Source organism: Panthera uncia (assembly GCF_023721935.1).
Source record: "Panthera uncia isolate 11264 chromosome A1 unlocalized genomic scaffold, Puncia_PCG_1.0 HiC_scaffold_17, whole genome shotgun sequence".
NCBI lineage: Eukaryota > Metazoa > Chordata > Mammalia > Carnivora > Felidae > Panthera > Panthera uncia.
The window spans coordinates 73,631,796-73,651,004 of NW_026057577.1; the positions used below are offsets into that span (position 1 = coordinate 73,631,796).

Here is a 19,209-nt window from a genome sequence, read left to right on the forward strand (position 1 = left end):
ACTGACTCCTTCCAGTCTTCCTTTTCCTCAACTGAAAATAACAATTACATTAGATCATGCCTAAGACCCACTGTAGCTGTAAGAGTCCATGAATCTAAATATATTTGGACATGAAAAGTTTCATATATTGTTCAGAGAGAAAGAAATTATGTTACTACATCATTTAAAATCTTCTGATTTTCTCATTCAGGAGGGAAGAAAATGATTCTAATTTTCTGAATATTTAGAATGAAATGAGAGGAGACTCCCAATGGAGATATTCTACCAGAAAAGAAAAGAAAAGAAAAGAAAAGAAAAGAAGAGAAAAGAAAAGAAAAGAAAAGAAAAAGAAAAAGAAAAGAAAACCTTCTGATTTTTTCCCTTGAAGTTCTCATATTTTAAAATGCTCTTGGTAATAATAGTCTCACAAACAATCAGGGTATAAATCAACCCCTGGAAGAATCCATTCTTGATACATATTAGAATGTAAAACAGAAAGGTAGTAGAATGGTCACAGAGATGCTTACAGAGAAGCTTTTATCAATGTTCTAATTTGGTCATAAAAAACAGAACCAAAGGAAGATCTCCAGGAACTTCAAAGAGGTCCTTAAAGCTGCCCTGTAATTACATTATACTTTCCTGGTGCAGTGGTTCTTAGATATTGGTGTTTGTTAACTGGGAAAAGAGGCATATACAAAGGCTCAAGATCTGTCCTACGTTAGCAGCCTGACCCTTTGTATTACTTGATTTGGTAGTGATATACACCAAAGGTTGAGATCCACTGCTCTGACCTATTTGGCCTTCCACTGTCCTTGACCAGTGGTTCTTAAAGTTTCCTGCACATTGAAATGACCTGGGCCACTTTTAAATATCCTGACACCTAGACTTCTGGGGAAGGTGGTGAAATAGGAGGATCCTAGCCTCACCTCATCACACAGCTACACCTAGATAACACTCACATCAGTGTACACAACCCAGAAAATGACCCAAAAACTGGCAGAAAAGACTCTTCAAAGCGAACTGTAGAGAAGAGGCCATATCAAAGAGGGTAGGAAGGGCAGAGACACAGTCAGGAGTCAAAGTGACCCACGGGACTGTCCACAGGAGTGAGAGACACCACAGGCTTAAAGAAGGGAGAGGCACCCAAGGCACAGAGGAGCCCCACTAGGAAGACCAATCCCCATAACATGTGGCTTTGTAAAACAGAGGGGCCTAACTTTGCGAGTTCTTACAATCAGTGAGCATAACACATGAAACTTTGAAAGCCAGTAGGCTCAACTCCAGGAGAGCTAGAGGGGCAATAGGAAACTGTCCTTAAAGAGATAGCGTAAAAAACATCTCTGCTGAGATATAGCATAGAAGCAACAGTTTGGAAAACATCTGGGGAAGATTTATTTACTAATCTCAGAGTGTATGCTGGCTGCAGAGGCATGGATCTTTGAGATACTTCCCCCAAAACAAAAGAGCTGCAGGTGCCATTTTTCTCATCTGTCCCCCCACCTCCAGACTACATATACAAAAATGAGTGCAGCTGAACACTCTCTACCTCCCCTGCTAACAGCAATGTCCTTCCCCTGCATTCTCCTGTGGAAATGCCCTCTCCATCCTAATTTCAGCAGATGTTCTCCTGTGTAGCTGTGAGTCCCCTCCCACAGCGAACCTGTGCAGACCTTGATGCATCAGGTACCCAGCCTGCCACCACGTTCTCCTATGGACCCACCCCCTCTAACAAGCCTGTGGCAGGAATGCATAGAAAGGAGTACCATAAGCCTAGCAGTGTGCAAGCAGCCCCAACAAGGGCCAGCACTACTACAAAGTGAAGATAACCACACACACCAGTCAGACAGTGGCACCAGCAGTGGGCTGGGGGCTGACATCTGGTCTGACTGCAGGACCCACCCATAGAACATAGGGACAACATAGAAATAGTGTTCTGTTTGGTTCTACTACAGTTTTGGCATTAAAACTCAAGTTTTGACTAAACTCAAGTCCTAGGCAGCCCCAGGCAGCCTCAAACTGGCCATCTAACAACAACACAGGGACCAAACACTGCTCACAACAGGCAAAGAGAGCCATTGAAGATGACTGGACTAAAGGTAAATACACTTTAGTCACAACAGTAGGGCACACACAATACACATTGGAGACATCAGTTTCTGATAAACAGGGGATATTGCACTGTAGGGCACTACAAGACCTCTTCTTCACAAGACCATTACTTTTAAGACCAGGAAGCATAGCTGACTTTCTTAACACATAGAAACAGACACAGAGACTTAGACAAAATGAGAAGACAGAGGAATATATCCCAAATGAAATAACAGGACAAAATTACAGCAATAGAGCTAAATGAAACAGAGATAAGTAACATGTTTGATAGAGAATTTAAAGTAATGACTATAGGGGCGCACCTGGGTGGCTCAGTAGGTTGAGCATCCAACTTCAGCTCAGGTCATGATCTCATGGTTCATAGGTTCAAGCCCCATATTAGGTTCTGTGTGACAGCACAGAGCCTGGAGCCTGCTTTGGATTCTGTGTCTCCCTTTCTCTCTGCCCCTTCCCCGCTCATTTTCTCTCTCTCTCTCTCTCTCTCTCTCTCTCTCTCTCTCTCTTTTTCTCAAAAATAAATAAACATTTAAAAATTTAAAAAAATAAATAAAATAATGACCATAAAGACACTCACTGGACTTGAGAAGAGTGGTGGACCTCAGTGAAACACTTAACAAAGAGTTAGAAAACATAAAAACAACCAATCAAGGATGAAGAACTCAATAACTGAAATTAAAAACCCATTACAGTGAATAAATAGTAGACTAGAGGAAACAGAAGAATGAATTAGCAATCTGGAGGACAAAGTAATGGAAAGCAATTGAGCTGAACAGGAGAGAGAGAAAAGAAAAATAAAAAATGAAAATAGATTAAGGAAACTAAGTTTCCTTAGTTTCACAGCAGAAACTTTGCAGGCCAGAAGAGAGTGGCATGATATATTCAAAGTGCCGAAAAAGGAAAAACCTGCAACCAAGAATACTCTATCCAGTAAGACTAGCATTCAGAATAGGAGAGATAAAAAGTTTCCCAAACAAAAGTTAAAGGAATTCATCACCACTAAACCAGCTTATAAGAAATGTTAAAAAAATAATAATAATAAAAGTGGGGCCCCTGGGTGGCTCAGTCAGTTAAGCCTCCACTTTGGCTGAGGTCATGATCTCATAGTTTGTGGGTTCAAGTCCTGGAACAGGCTCTGTGCTGACAGCTTAAAGCCTGCAGCCTGCTTCAGATTCCGTGTGTCCTTCTCTTTCTGCCCCTCCCCACTCATGCTGTCTCTCCTCTCAATAATAAACAAACATTGAAAAAATTAAAAAATAATAAGGAAAGAAATGTTAAAGGGGACTCCTTGAGTAGAAAAGAAAGACCATATGAAGGAGTAAGAAAAGTAGGAAGCACAAAAGCAATAAAATTAAGTGTATCCTAAAGAAATCAGTTAAAGCACTCACTGAATAAAAAAATGTAAAATATGACACCATATACCTAAAACTTGGAGGGGAGAGAGATAAAAATTTAGTGCTTTTAGAAGGGGTTCAAACTTAAGTGATCATTAACTTAACATAGACTGCTACATGAATAAGATGATATATATAAACCTGATAATAACTGAAAATCAAAACCAGTAATAGGCAAAAAATCAAGAGAAAGAATCCAAATAATCACTAAACTGTGAGAGAAGAGAGCAAGAGAAGAAAGTAACAGAGAGGAACTACAAAAACAACCATAAAACAAGTAACAAAATGGCAATAAAACATAACTATCAAAAATTACTTTGAACATAAATAGACTAAATGTTCTAATCAAAGACATAGGGTGACAGAACGAAATAAAAGGAAGACTCATCTGTATGCTGTCTACAAAAGACACATTTTAGACCTAAAGACACACACAGATGGAAGTGAGGGGATGGAAAAACATTTTCATGCCAATGGAAGTGAAATGAAAGCTGAGGTAGCAATACTTATATTGGATAAAATAGACTTTAAAACATACTATAACAGGAGCCAAAGAAGGACACTATATAATAATCATAAAGGGAATAATCCAACAAGAAGATATAATAATTATAAATATTTATGCACTCAACATGAGAGAAACCAAATACATAAAGCAGCTAATAACAAACATAAAGGAAGTAACAGATAGTAATAAATAATTGTAGAGGACTTTAACACCTCACTTAAATCAATGGATAGATAATCAAAACAAATTCAACAAGGAAACAGAGGCTTTGAATGACACATTGGACCAGATAGATATAACAGATGTATTCAGAATATTCCATCCTAAAACAATGAAATACACATTATTTTCAGGAGCACATGGAACATTCTCCAGAGTAGATCACATATTAGACCACAAAACAAGTCTCAACAAATTCAGAAAGATAGAAGTAATACCATGCCTGTTTTCTGACCACAATGCCATGGAACTAGAAATCAACCACAAGAAAAAATTTGGAAAGAACACAAATATATAGAAGTTAAATAACATGCTACTAAAAAAAATGAATGATCAATAAAGAAATAAAAAAGAAATAAAAAACTCCTTGGAGACAAATGAAAATACAATGGTTTAAAATTTGGGGGATGTAGGGGCACCTGAGTGGCTCAGTCAGCTAAGCATCTGACTTCGGCTCAGGTCATGATCTCATACCTCATGTGAGCCTTGCATCGGGCTCTGTGCTGACAGCTCAGAGCCTGGAGCCTGATTCAGATTCTGTGTGTGTGTGTGTGTGTGTGTGTGTGTGTGTGTGTGTGTGTGTCTTTCTCTCTGCCCCTCCCCCACTCACGCTCTGTCTCTCTCTCTCAAAAATAAATAAACATTAATTTTTTTTTTAAATTTTTGGGATGCAGCAAAAGCTATTCTAAGAGGGAGTTTATGGCAATACAGGCCTACTTCAAGAAGCAAGAAAAATCTCAAATAAACAACCTAACCTTACACCTAAAGGAGCTAGAAAAAGAACAAACAAAACCCATAACAGCAAAAACAAGTATATAATTAAGGTTAGAACAGAAATAAATGATATAGAAACTAAAAACAAAACCAACCGACCCAACAAACAAACAAAACAGCAGAACAGATCAATGAAGCCAGGAGCTAGTTCTTTGAAAAGATCAACAAAACTAATAAACCTTTAGCCACATTCATTAAAAAAAAAAAAAAAAAAGGGGGGGGGGGCGCCTGGGTGCCTCAGTCGGTTAAGCGGCTGACTTCAGCTCAGGTCATGATCTCGCAGTCCGCGAGTTCAAGCCCCGCGTCTCGGGCTCTGGGCTGATGGCTCAGAGCCTGGAGCTTGCTTCCGATTCTGTGTCTCCCTCTCTCTCTGTCCCTCCCCCGTTCATGCTGTGTCTCTCTCTGTCTCAAAAATAAATAAACGTTAAAAAAATTAAAAAAAGAAAAGAGGATTCAAACAAAATCACAAATGAAAGAGGAGAAATAACAACAAATACCACAGAAAAAAAATTATAAGAGAATATTATGAAAAATATATGCCAATAAATTGGACAACCTAGAATAAATTCCTAGAAACATATAACCTACCAAAACTGAATCAGGAAGAAATAGAAAATTTTAACAGACTGATTACCCCTAACAAAATTAAATCAGTAATCAAAAAACTCCCAACACACATAAGTCCAGAACCAGATGGCTTCACAGGTGAATTCGACCAAACATTTAAAGAAGAGTTCAGGGGTGCCTGGGTGGTTCAGTCAGTTAAGCTTCCAATTTCAGCTCAGGTCATGATTTCATAGTATGTGAGGTCAAGCCCCACATCACTCTCATGCTGACAGCTCAGATCCTGGAGTTTGCTTCAGATTCTGTGTCTCCCTCTCTCTCTGTCCCTTCCCTGCTCACAGTCTGTCTGTCTGTCTCTCTTTCAAAAAATAAATAAACATCAAAAAAAAAATTAAGGAAGAGTTCATGCCTATTCTTCTCAAACTATTCCAAAAAACAGAAGAGGAAGGAAAGCTTCCAAATTTATTCTATGAGGCCAACATTATCCCAAACCAAAACCAGATAAAGACACTACCAAAAAAGAGAACTACAGGCCAATATCTTAGATGAACATAGGTGTAAAAATCTTCAACAAAATATTAGCCAACTGAATATAACAATACATTAAAAAAATGATTCACTACAAACAAGTGGGGTTTATTGTTTGCATGCAAAATTGAATGTTTGCAAATCAATCAATGTGATACATCACATCAACAAAAGAAAGGATAAAAACAGTATGGTCGCATCAATAGATGCAGAAAAATAATTTGACAACGTACAATAACTATTTATGATAAAAATGCTCAACAAAGTAGGTTTAGAGGGAACATACTTCAACAAAGGTCATATATGGGGGTACATGGGTAGCTCAGTCATTTGAGTATCCAACTCTTGATCTTGGCTTGGGTTTTAGTCTCAGGGTTGTGAGTTTGGGCCCCACATTGGGCTCCATACTGGGTATGAAGCCTACTTAAAAAAAATCAGATATGAAAAACCCACAGTTAACATAATACTCAACATAATCAACATACTCAATGGTGAAAAACTGAAAGCTTTCCCTCTAGGATCAGGAAAAAGACAAAGATTCACACTCTCATCAGTTTTATTCAACAGAGTACTAGAAGTCCTAGCCACAACAACAGACAACACACACACAAAAATAAAGGCATCCAAATTAGTGAGGAAGAAGTAAAACTTTCACTATTTGCAGATGACATAATACTACATATATAAAACCCAAAAACTCTACCAAAAATTACCAGAACTGATAAATGAATTTAGGAAGGTTGTAGGATACAAAATCAATGTGCAGAAATCATTGCATTCCTACACACTAAGAATGAAGTAGGAAAAAGAGAAATTAAGAAAACAGTCCCATTTACAATTGCACCAAAAATAATAAAATACCCGGGAATAAATTTAACCAAGGAGGTGAAAGACCTGTACTCTGAAAATTATGAAACACTGGTGAAAGAAATTGAAGATGACACAAACAATTGGAAAGAAATTCCACGCTCATGGATTAGAGGAACAAATATTGTTAAAATGTCCATACTACTCCCAAGTACTCTACAAATTGAATGCAATCCCTATCAAAATGCCAACAACATTTTTTTCACAGAACTAGACCAAATAATTCTAAAATTTGTATGGAAACACAAAAGACTCTGAATAGCCAAAGAAATCTTGAAAAGATAAAAACTGACGGTCCCAGATTACAAGATATACTACAACTCTATAGTAATCCAAATAATACGGTACCGGTACAAAAATAGACATATAGATCTTTAGAAGAGAATAGAAAGCCCAAAAATAAACCCATGATTATATGGTCAATTAATCTTTGACAAAGGAGGAAAAAAATATGCAATGGGGAAAAGATAGTCTCTTCAGCAAATGGTTTTAGGAAAATAGGACAGCTACATACAAAAGAATGAAACTGGACCACTTTGTTATACCATACACAGAAATAAACTCAAAATGGATTAAGACCCTAATTGTGAGACCTGGAACCATTAAAATCCTAAGGCAGAAAACAGACAGTAACCTCTTTGACATTAGCTGCAGCAACTTCTGACTAGATACTAGATACGTCATCTAAGGCAAGGGAAACAAAAGCAAAAATAAACTTTGGGACTTCATCAAAATAAAAAACTTCTGCACAGGGAAGGAAACAGTTAAGAAAACTAAAAGGCAACCCACGAAATGGGAGTAGATATTTGCAAATGGCATATCTGATAAAGGGTTAGTTTTTAAAATATATAAAGAACTTATACAACTCCATCCCCAAAAACAAATGATCCAATTTAAAAATGGACAGAAGACATGGACGCCTGGGTACCTCGGTCAGTTGAGCATCTGACTCTTAGTTTTGGCTCAGGTCATGCTCTCACGGTTTTATGGGTTTGAGCACTGCATGGGGCTCTGTGCTGGCAGCACAGAATCTGCTTGGGATGCTCTCTCTGTCTCTCTCTCTCTCTCTCTCTCTCTCTCTCTCTCTCTCTCTCTTTCACACACACACACACACACACACACACACACACACACACACTGCCCCTCCCCACTTGCACAGTCTCTGTCTCTCTCAAAATAAATAAATAAACTTAAAAAAAATAGAAGACATTAGCAGACATTTCTCTGAAGACATCCAGATGGTCAAGAGACATATGAAAAGGTGCTCAAGATCACTCGTTATTAGGGAAACTCAAACAAAAACTACAATAAGAGATCACCTCACACCTGACAGAATGGCTAAAATAAAAAACACAAGAAACAACAAGTGTTGGCAAGGATATGGAGGAAAAGGAACCCTCTTGCACTGTTGGTAGGAATGCAAACTGGTGTAGCCACCTTGGAAACGAGTCCAGAAATTTCTCAAAAAATTAGAAATGGAATTACCATATGATCTGTTAATCCCACTATCAGGTATTTACCCAAGAATACAAAAACACTAATTTGAAAAGATGTATTCACCCCTGTGTTTGTGGCAGCATTATTTACAATTGCCAAATTGTGGAAGCAACCCAAGGTCCATCAACAGAAAAATGGTAAAGATGTGGTAAACACACACACACACACACACACACACACACACACACACACACACGACTATTAATCATAAAAAAGAATAAAATCTTGCCATTTGTAACAACCAGAGGGTATAATGCTAAGAGCAATAAGCCAGTCAGGAAAAGCCAAATGTGATTTCACTCATATGTGGAGTTTAAAAAACAAAGGACCAAGGAAAAAAGAGACAAACCAAAAAACAGACTTTTAATTATAGAGAATGAACTGATGGTTGCCAGAGGAGAGATGGGCAAAGTGAAACAGATGAAGGGAATTAAGAGTACACTTATCTTGATGAGCACTAAGTAATGTATAGAATTGTTGAATCACTATATTGTACCCCCGAAACCAACAAAACACTATATGTTAATTATACTGGAATTAAAATTTAAAAAAAAAATTGATACTGAGGCCAGACTCTATACCAACTGAATCAGAATTTCCACATGAAACTAGACATCAGTACCTTTTTAAACTCCCAAGGTGATTGCAATATACTGCCCAGTTTGAGAAGTGATGTCCTCTACCAGTTCTTAAACTTTAATATGCATATGAATTTCCTAGGCATCTTGTTAATATGCAGATTCTGATTCAGTAGGTCTGGGATGGGCATGAATTTCTTCATTTCTAACAAACTCCCAAGAGATGCTGTTGCTGCTGCTGCTAGTCTGGGATCACACAGTGAGTAGTAAAGTCATGGATGACAGTTTTATATTTTGTTCTCTTTCCCAACCCCCTGCATCTTCTCCCCTATCCAGACAATCAGAAAATGAATCAAAATTCAGAATTCAGAAATAGAGAAGCAATGGTAAAAGAATTAGTTGACTTGGAGACTGGTTCTGCTGATGTAAATAAGTTTAAAAATGGAACAAATGATGAATTTAAGGTCCTATTTGCATGCCATAATCAGATGGTCATTCAAATGGCGTGATGACTGTCCAGGAAAATGCCATGTAAAAGTTAAGTCAAGGGGTGCCTGGGTGACTCAGTCAGTTAAGCGTCCGACTTCAGCTCAGGTCATGATCTTGCGGTTCATGAGTTCTAGTCTTGCATTAGGCTCTGTGCTGACAGCTCAGAGCCTGGAGCCTCCTTCGGATTCTGTGTCTCCCTCTCTCTCTGCCCCTCCCCACTCATGCTCTGTCTCTCTCTGTCTCTCAAAAACAAATAAAAACATTAAATTTTTTTAAAAAAAAGTTAAGTCGACATGAAATAAATCTTTTTTAAAATATGCTAGACAAAGATAATCTGAAAGCCAATATTTGTAAGTAACAAGAGTTGAGAGAAATAAATGGATGCTAAAATATTGCTTATGAAAAACTTTTCCTGATGATACCTTCATATTGTAATAAAGAACTTGAATTTGGAGCAAAGGCTCCTATGAATGCTTTAAGCTTAATTTTGTGATTACTATATATTGTAACACTGAAATAGAAGTTCCCTCAATCTATTGAAATAAACCTTCACTTGGTTGAACAATAATAAGCAACTAAATAAGATTGATTTCCATTAAGTCTTGCTGGTTTTCAAAATAACTCATCTGATTTTCTGCGGAATGTATGCTTCAATGTCATGTATTTATTTAGCAACCTACTAACACTGGCAAGACTGATACATGTACAAATGAATTCTGTGAAATTGTACCAAGCACACTTGCTCCAGTCATAGCTCTTTATGCCATGCTTCTGTTATCAATTTTTAACTTTGATATGTCCTTTATATGTAAACACCATATTTATATGTATCCTGGTAATTACTTTTATTAATTTACAGTGTAGATATACCAAAACGTGCTCCATAGAACACCAGGACATAGATCTTCCAACATTCTGTTGAAATAAAACCAGGAAATGCTGCATGTATTTCTTTCTCTTGGAGATTTATACTGCATTATTGGCATGCTACTAAAGGGTCTGTTACTAAAGCTTGTTGTATGAAATAAAAATAATAAATTAAACTCCTCAACTCTCCCACTGCTTTCCTAACCTATTAGTCCATAGAAACCTCCCCATGGTCCACCTGCCCCCACCCCAGCACCACACATTAGTATTCTATGGTGCCCACTTTGTAGAACGCTGCTTTAGGATCACAGACCTGATAATACAGCTGAGGGTGTCAGAAAACATTTTGGCATGTTCAGTTTCTTTCGCTTCCTACTCCCTCAAAAATATCTATTTTAATATATAAACAGCATCCATGAACATTATTTCTGATAAGAAAGGCTTTCAGGTAATTAAAAGCCTGTGATAATTAAGTTATGGTCTATATTTAATTAACGCTTTATAGTAATTAAACTTTTCTCTAACTGAAGGCATGACTTTGAGATTTGATTATCTGAAAGTAATTTTCTAAGCAATAATTCTGTCTCTGTTGAAGCACGAATTTGAGAAGTGGGTGAACTTCATCAGACTGCATGGTGACTTACATGGTGTGTCTCCTTTTACTGATAAAGAATGAGCAGGGATACCAGAATCTACAAGTGAATTAGATTATAAACAAAACACCAAGGAAAAACAAAAGTCTAGAGCCCTCTGTATACTCGGGACACAGAGCAGTGTTGGCATGGTCTACCACCACAGTTAAACTGGACTGCTTGATTGATCGATAATGCCAAACATTTTTTTGATGCTGCTTTTCTTTGGTTTCTTTCTTTTTTCAGCCTAGGTCCTGTGGGTTTTTGTCCATGCAATCTACAGGCATGATGAAGCAGACCTACACCCAGATTCTGATTTCACTTTATGTTTTCAATCTAGGACAATAAGTACAATATCTGTTTTCTGGCAAGCCTCCTCTCCAGCCCTGGAATGGGAGCAGTTACAATGACAGGCCTCTCTAGCACGGAAGCAGAGGAGGAGCCAAAGAACACAACAGTGCACCATATGCTGGGGCCAGCAGTGCCTGATTGCTCTCGCTGAAAATGGCAATGAAGCATTAACCTTTTCTCAGGAAAGCTGAGACACAGGAAAGAGGACAAGAGCCAGAGGAAATACCAAAGAAGAAAAAAACAGGAAGTGTAAAGGAGACCAATCGCAAGGACAGCACAGATAATAATCGTGGTACAGAAGGCAAGCAGCAAGTCCTCTGACAGCAGAGAAGAGAAAAAGCATTCAACTTAGAGTGGTTGTATTATGTGAAAAGAGGAGCAAACAGCCTCCTAGGCCTCAATGAAAACATTCACTTATTTACGCATTTGTTTGTTCATTCATTATTCATTCATTTGTTCATTTCATGCATCCAACAGTGCGTTCTCTCTGGGGGAATCCTTCACTTGACTTTTTTCCAGATTCCCACTTCTATTACCATGGATCAAGGCTCTTAGATTCCCTGATTTACTACAACAAAGAGAGGGTCAGTACATTTTTCTGGCCTTATATACTCAGGAGCATCATGTCTGACACAGATAATGTAGATGAACAACATTATTGTTATGAAAAGGGAGTGACAGTAAGGATGAATGCTGACTGAAGACAAGACTGCTATCCCTAACCTCCCCAATCTGTGTGAACCATAAGGCCCATCCCTGACCTCCAAGTAGAAAATAAAAACCCTGAATGAGAAAGACACAATCCCAGAATTCGCTAGGAAAACCATGATCTGACTCCTGAATTTCTAAATTGGGTGGATTTGGGTCTCAAGATAGTTCAGTCAGTTCAAATCACATATAGACAAAAAATACAATTTTTGCATATCTAGATTTGTGGCTCAAGAAACGTATGTTTTCAAATTTGTTTTGAAGTAAATATTGAAAAAAACCTCATTCTTAGACTTTTCTAGTTAAAATTTTATGACAAGTTATAGGAACTCTATTTAACAACCAAAAAATGATATTATGTTCCCATAAATATAATTTAGTGCTCTCCTACTTTTGAAAAAATAACTTATTGTAGATGCAGAGTCTTATATTCAAGTCTGACAATTAAAATAGATTTCTCAAAAAACCATATTACAATCCCATAGTTTTAAATTTAGTTTTACAATGTTCAGATGGTAATGTGAATAGAAACGGTAACTCAATTACTTTTCAAATAAGTACCTTGATGAATATATTCATTTTCTTCTGACAAGGAATTATTATTGCCTTAAATTTAATCTTAGTTCTTCACATGCTGCAGGGATTTTCATGGCTAAACTGCTTTAAATTATCTTATGATTCATCTACCTTGAAATATGAATGCACTGTACTCACAATAAGACAGAATAATATGTAGTAGATGTTAGATTACTTTAAATTTGATTGTCTAGAAATATTTTATTAAAACATTTCTCTTACGTGGCTAAAAATAATGCCCCTTGATTCATTTTATGGGCAGAGTTGGGAGACTGGACTGAGCTGGTAGTATGTGCACTTGTTCACTCATTCAACAAATAAAGAGTTAAGCAGATAAAGGATTGAGGCCAGAAAGCTGCTAACACAAAGAAGAGCAAATCAGTCTTCAAGTCTAGAAGATACTGAGGAAGGAAGGGCCAAGCTGTATTCTCTAAAGACAGGACTGGTGCCAATGATTCCAGGGGAGATATTGTTTGCTCTCTCTCTGGTTTGAAACAAACTGTGGACAGAAGGTAGGGGAGAACAGAATCTAGATTGTAGCAGAAATAGATTGGAAAGCTGCAGGTAAATCTGATGATGTCGTCTAACACAGAAAGGCTACAATTGCTTTAACCTCACACATATTGAGAATATGTACACTATTAAGTTCAGAAAAATTATTCCAAAAGTCAGTACCAATGCTTTGTATTCTTATCTCTAGTTAGAAGTGTGTACAGATAGGCAAATGTCAAGAACTGGAAGATATAAAGGCGCCTGTTAGGTAAGAAGGGCAACTATTATCAACTCAGTTTAGCCCAGTGGACCCATTTTCTTCCATCAAGGGATTGGATAATCTGAGTTGTATTCATTCACACTGTAAACTAGGGAACAAACCTGTTAAGGCAAATTTCCTTTCCCACACAGGCCAGTGACAGATGTAAATTTGGAACTCACAGTGAAATGTGGCTTTGGGAAGATTGTTTTCCCCACGCAGGGTTTCAACATTTGTTTTGTGAGCAGAGTGCCTAAGGTAACAGGAAATAGTGTTTCAAATTTGTAGTCCAATCAACCTCAAAGTACTTAAAAGGACTAAGAAAAGATAATTTTCCTGTACCTTAGAAAGGTAAGCAAAGTGGTGCAGACTCTTAATAGCGGTAGGAATTGCATTTGTGCCCAAAGAGAGGAAGTATTCACTTAAAAAAGAACAATAGGGGCAACTGGGTGGCTCAGTTGGTTGAGGAGCTGAGTGTCTGACTCTTGATTTCAGCTCAGGTCATGATCCCAGAGTCGTGGGATTGAGCCCCACACCTCCCGATGGGGTTCAGAGTCTCTTTTCCTGTGCCCCTCTCCTCACTTGCACACTCTCTCAGAAAACAAAACAAAAAACAAACAAACAGAACAGTAAAGGATGGGTTTTTGAAGGACATTACCTCATTGGAGAAAATCTGTAGTCACTGCCATTTTTACCCTATCTTGAGTTCAATAATCCTGCTCTCTTGTTCCTGAGCAGTCTTGAATACACACACATACAGCTGTGTTACCTGAGCTACTTACTTTTCTTTAAAAAAAAATTAACACTTATTTATTATTGAGAGACAAACAAAGCATGAGCAGGGGAGGGGCAGAGAGAGAGGGAGACACAGAATCCAAAGCAGGTTCCAGGCTCTGAGCTGTCAGCACAGAGCCTGGTGCAGGGCTCAAACTCACAAACCACGAGATCATGACCTGAGCAGAAGTGGGACACTTAACCAACTGAGCCACCCACACACCCCTATTTACTTAATTTCCTTAAAAGTTTCTTTTCTCATCTATAAAACGGGAGTAATAGTATCAACCTCCTAAATCTGTTGTGAGAACAAATGAGATGATCATGCAACACATTTAGCATAGTGACCATCTAGAAGGTAGCAAATATCAATAAAAGATTGCAGTCATTGACACAAATTAGTGCTATGTTTTTAATTCAATTGACACTGAAAGATGTAAACAGATGTTGATAAAGTGGTCTATGGCCCATAATTTTACTTGGATCTATAAACAAATTGGATTAAGCAGATTTATGCACTCAAATCAATGACCAATGTTGTAAAAAAAACCCAAAACTGTGAACTCTTGGTTTTTATTTTCATCTTTTATGTTCAAGTGACAAATAGAGGCATTTACAATAATAACACCATTATGTGTTCCTGAACAACTTTGCATTTTGCAAAAATTGTACACTAAAAATAACAGGGTCTGTAGGGAAAAATAGCATTAACAGCAGAATACTCAAAACCAATGAAAGTTTGAAACCAATGCCCTAAACAGAACTAATTAAAATCCTAATAAGAAGTTATACTAGAATGGGTAAATTTCCATGGGCATTTGCCAAAGAATCTCAGTCGTTCCAACCTTTGTGACCTTTTACCCTGGAGTCATGCTTACTTCCTCTTTTGAAATACATGTCCCTGAAGACAGACACTTCCACAGAAATCAGTTTGACCAAAATTTAAAATACAATCCAAGAGTGGACTTCACACAACTTACACACAACTTCCCCAATACACTGACCTCATTCTCCAATTCGTATATCATGTATGTGAAATTAATTAAACCAGGAGGCCATTAGACTGAGGTGATTCTAATACCTTAGCAGCCTATGTAGGCAATCCCAAACCTAAACCCGTAAATGCCTCAAGGTTAAGAAATGGAAACCTAAGGACAATCCTAATGACCAATGACAAGCCGATCACAAATGTAAGGACAAATCAATCACAAGCCAATCACAAGCCAATTACACTTTCCCAAATAATGTAACTGCATAAGCTATATAGCCAAATAATTTTCTTGCTTTGCTTCCACCTCTTCTCTCTAAAAGTGTTTCCTCTAGATTCTGTCAATGGAACATTCCTGACTACTTGCAGTTTGATGCTGCCTGATTCAGATTGAGTGTTGCTCAAATAAATGCTTAAAATGTTTAATATGCCTTGGTTTATCTTTTAACACATACGTGTAAATTAGTATTAAAGAAAAACACACTGGAGGAGAAGAGACTATATGTTTGCATCATCACAATTATGATAACAAATGTAATAATGATGGTACTCACCATTATTCCTTCTTGCCTGTAGAAAAATACTTTCAGTCAATGATGAGGGAAGTTGAATAAATATCCAATGAAGTGGAACTGCAAGAATATAAACAGTAATTATGTCAAAATACTTTCACAGCATACCTTGCATCTCTCACTCTTGAAACAATAGTGTATCAAGAAGGCTTTGGAGGAAAAGTCAACCCAAATGGGTATGACCAGATCAATGCCCCTGGTGGGGCTTCCCTAGTGAATTGCACAGCAACTTCTGATTTCAGGGTAAGGACATAACTCACAGCAACCACACACTCTGTTCAAAAAAAAAAAAAAAAAAAAAAAAAAGGTATGATGACATTTTTTAAACCTTGGTTCACCTCCAGTCTAAGAATATTGCAACCAAACTTTGGCTGCCCTTAGATCATTTCTACCTCTCTATCACTTACTCAACTGCTTGAGCCACACTTAGATCTGTTTTTATAGTCCAGTGAATTTGAGGCCCAAGACATTCCCTTCTTGTCCTTATAGGAATAGAAAGGAATAAAAAGATGCGGAAGAAGGTAATTTTCAGTTCTCTGATAATTAGTGCAAACACACCTATGCACATATGTGCACACGTGGGTTGATGGATATGTGTTTTCCTTCTCAAGTATAAATCCAACATATCACATGTGGACTATCTATCTGCCTTTCTGTCCCTGCACATCTGTTACCACCACGAAGTGCAGAGCTGGGTTCAAGAATGGGAGAACTCAGTAGTTTTCTAGGTCATAGGCCTGATAGTTAACAGGTATACACATTATAGTTGTTCCAGTCATTAAAATGTTGAAATACTTCCATATAATCTCCCTGGATCCACAAGTCTCTAGACCACCATCCTGGTCTCCCGAGTTTCTCCCATGCAAATTCCAGGAGGTTAGCCTCCCATGTGGTCTCAAAGCATCCTGTCTTACTCCTGGTAAATTTATCACTTTGTGTATTGTCATCGTTTTGTTTGACCGTTTCCCTGGCTGGAAGTGAGCACTTTGAGAGAAGAAACTGCATCTTGTGATCATTTTATCCTCAACATCTAGCACAGTGCCTGGCACATAAAAAACTCTCAGTAAATTTTAGTGTAATGAGTTGCAACAACAAGCGTAATAAAAATAGGTAATACTTCCTGTAATAATGTCATATGGTGATTGATGCTAGCTACACTTGTGGTGAGCACAGCATAATATACAGACATGTGGAATCACCATGCGGTACACCTGAAACTAATGTAACATTGAGTGTTAATTATATGTCAATAAAAAATAGGTAATACTGATTTAAAATGTTTATTTTTTATTATTGTATTTATTTACTTAATTAATTAATTTATTTTTGAGAGAGAGAGGGAGAGAGAAAGAGAATCCCAAGCAGCCTCCACATTGCCAGCGTGGAGCCTGATGTGGGGCTCGAACCCATGAGCCATGAGATCATGACCTGAGCTGAAGTCAGACACTCAATTGACTGGGCCACCCAGGTGCCCTAATGGGAAATACTTCTAATGCAACCCTGAAAAGCAGTTTTATCCCCATCATTCCTATTTTACAGATGAGAAAACAGCACAGAGAAATTAAGTGACTTTCCCAAAGTTACATAGTCAAGGAATTTAGATGTGATTTGCAAATCCAGGTAGGCTGGCTCTAGGGATTATATAATTGCGACTGCATACTCTATGCCCTTGCTTTTGAATGAGAGGTAGAATCACAGCAATAATACAGTATCATTTGCCGTCATTACAAAATAACCTTAAATTTAAAAGCCACATATGATTGAGAAAACATGTTTTATACTCACTTCATTTTAATGCTGACTGAATACACGTAATTCATGTCCCGGCCTAGATGGCCGGTCCCTAGGGAGCAGAATAGGGAGGATGAAAGAAAATAAGTGGGGCCAGAGGGAAAAAACAAAATTCATGTCCAAAGCATTGAGTCAAGATTAGGTACCCACAATGTATTAAATATGGGTCTGATGGCAAGGATGGGGGTAGGAATCTGAGAGAGCAAGAGCAAGGAACAGCAGGTTGGAAGGGAAAAGAGACTGAAGTCTAGATTCTACTAACACGTTTTTGCTGTTATGCCACATTGGGAGATAAGTGGTATCTAATCATTTTTTTACAACAAACATTGAGCCACTTGTGCAATTGTAAATCTTTTCTTTGCTTAATTGCACCTAATAAACTTGAACTAATAACTTGATGATCAATGACAGTCATTTGACTTGTAGATTTATGCCAAAGAATATTGAGTGTTTCTCAGATATCTCTGAAGCTTAAATTTGGGTGACAGTATTTGCCTTCAGTGACAGAGTTAACTAGGTTTATACTGCATGAAAATTTTCCCCCATGCCAGCATTTTACCTATTAGATGTGCTGCCTTAAAAAAGCCCAGAGAATCTCCTAATTTAATCATGGTATATAAGTAAATGTTCGATATAGCTGATATTTCATGCCCAGAACAGAAAAAAGATAAGCAAGGAAATCAAAGTGAGAAAACAAAGAATGCCAACTTGGAATGCCAGCAATATGCCCACATCATCTTACACTTGATCTTAGCCAAAAGGCTGAGAAGCGATACTCTCATCATCTTAAAACTTCCCTTTGTCCTTGGTTCATAGGCACACAGAAATCAAACGGAATCCATCATAAAAGAATTCTAAGAAGCCTCTCTGAAGGTTGCTCCTTCAAAATACATTACTAGCTGCTACACTTACAAATGAAAAAGGTGAGGGCACCTAGGTGACTCATTCCGTTAAGCGTCCAACTCTTGATTTCGGCTCAGGTCATGATCTCATGGTTCCAGTCAGGCTGGAGTATGGAGCCTGCTCGGATAGTCTCTCTCTCCCTCTTTCTCTGCCCCTCCCCTGCTCACTCTCTCTCAAAATAAATACATAAATGTTAAAAAATAAAACCAGTGATAAAGGTGAAACCATGTTAGACCAGTGCCATACCTGCTGCCCTCATCCACACAAACGAGCACCATGGGCAGCAGACATGTTTTAGTCATCTCTTTCCCCTGCAGTGATTAACACAGGACCTGGCTTATTAGACATCACATGTTTGCTGAATCGGATCTGTGGGCCACACAGGAGCATTCTTCCTGTCCCTTGTAGGCTGTACTCAGACTCTGTTCTACATGGGCTAAAAGCTCCTCAGAGACACAGAGCATGAGCACACTAGTGGGCCACTCTCCAGCTTCACATTCCAACAAGATGCTCTTCTGCAAGTGCATGTTGAGTCCAGGGAACAGTTCAGTTGGATAGACTGCTGCCTCAAGCTTCCATACTGTTTGTTCTGGGATACTAAATTGGCTGAATCAAAAGGGATCTTCTCCTCTGTGGGTACAGTGTTCCCTACTCATATCTTTTGAGAATGGACACATCCTATGTCTCAATGTCACTCTGGCTGCATGGCAACATGGCAAATGCCCTACACAGAGCTGGAAGGCTAGATCCCCACCATGATCTTTCCAGTAGTCACCATTAAGTCACTTAACCT

The 19,209-nt window shown here is 38.0% G+C and overlaps 1 protein-coding gene across 1 annotated transcript in view; it reads right to left on the reverse strand.

Annotated features, from left to right (window-relative positions):
• Window positions 1–15,783, reverse strand: part of ERAP1 (endoplasmic reticulum aminopeptidase 1) — a 97,943-nt gene extending 82,160 nt beyond the window's left edge. The window contains exon 1 of the mRNA XM_049647620.1: window positions 15,705–15,783. The gene's annotated coding sequence lies outside the window, so the exon portion shown is untranslated. The remainder of the gene's footprint in view (window positions 1–15,704) is intronic.
• Between the last annotated feature and the right edge of the window lie 3,426 nt (window positions 15,784–19,209).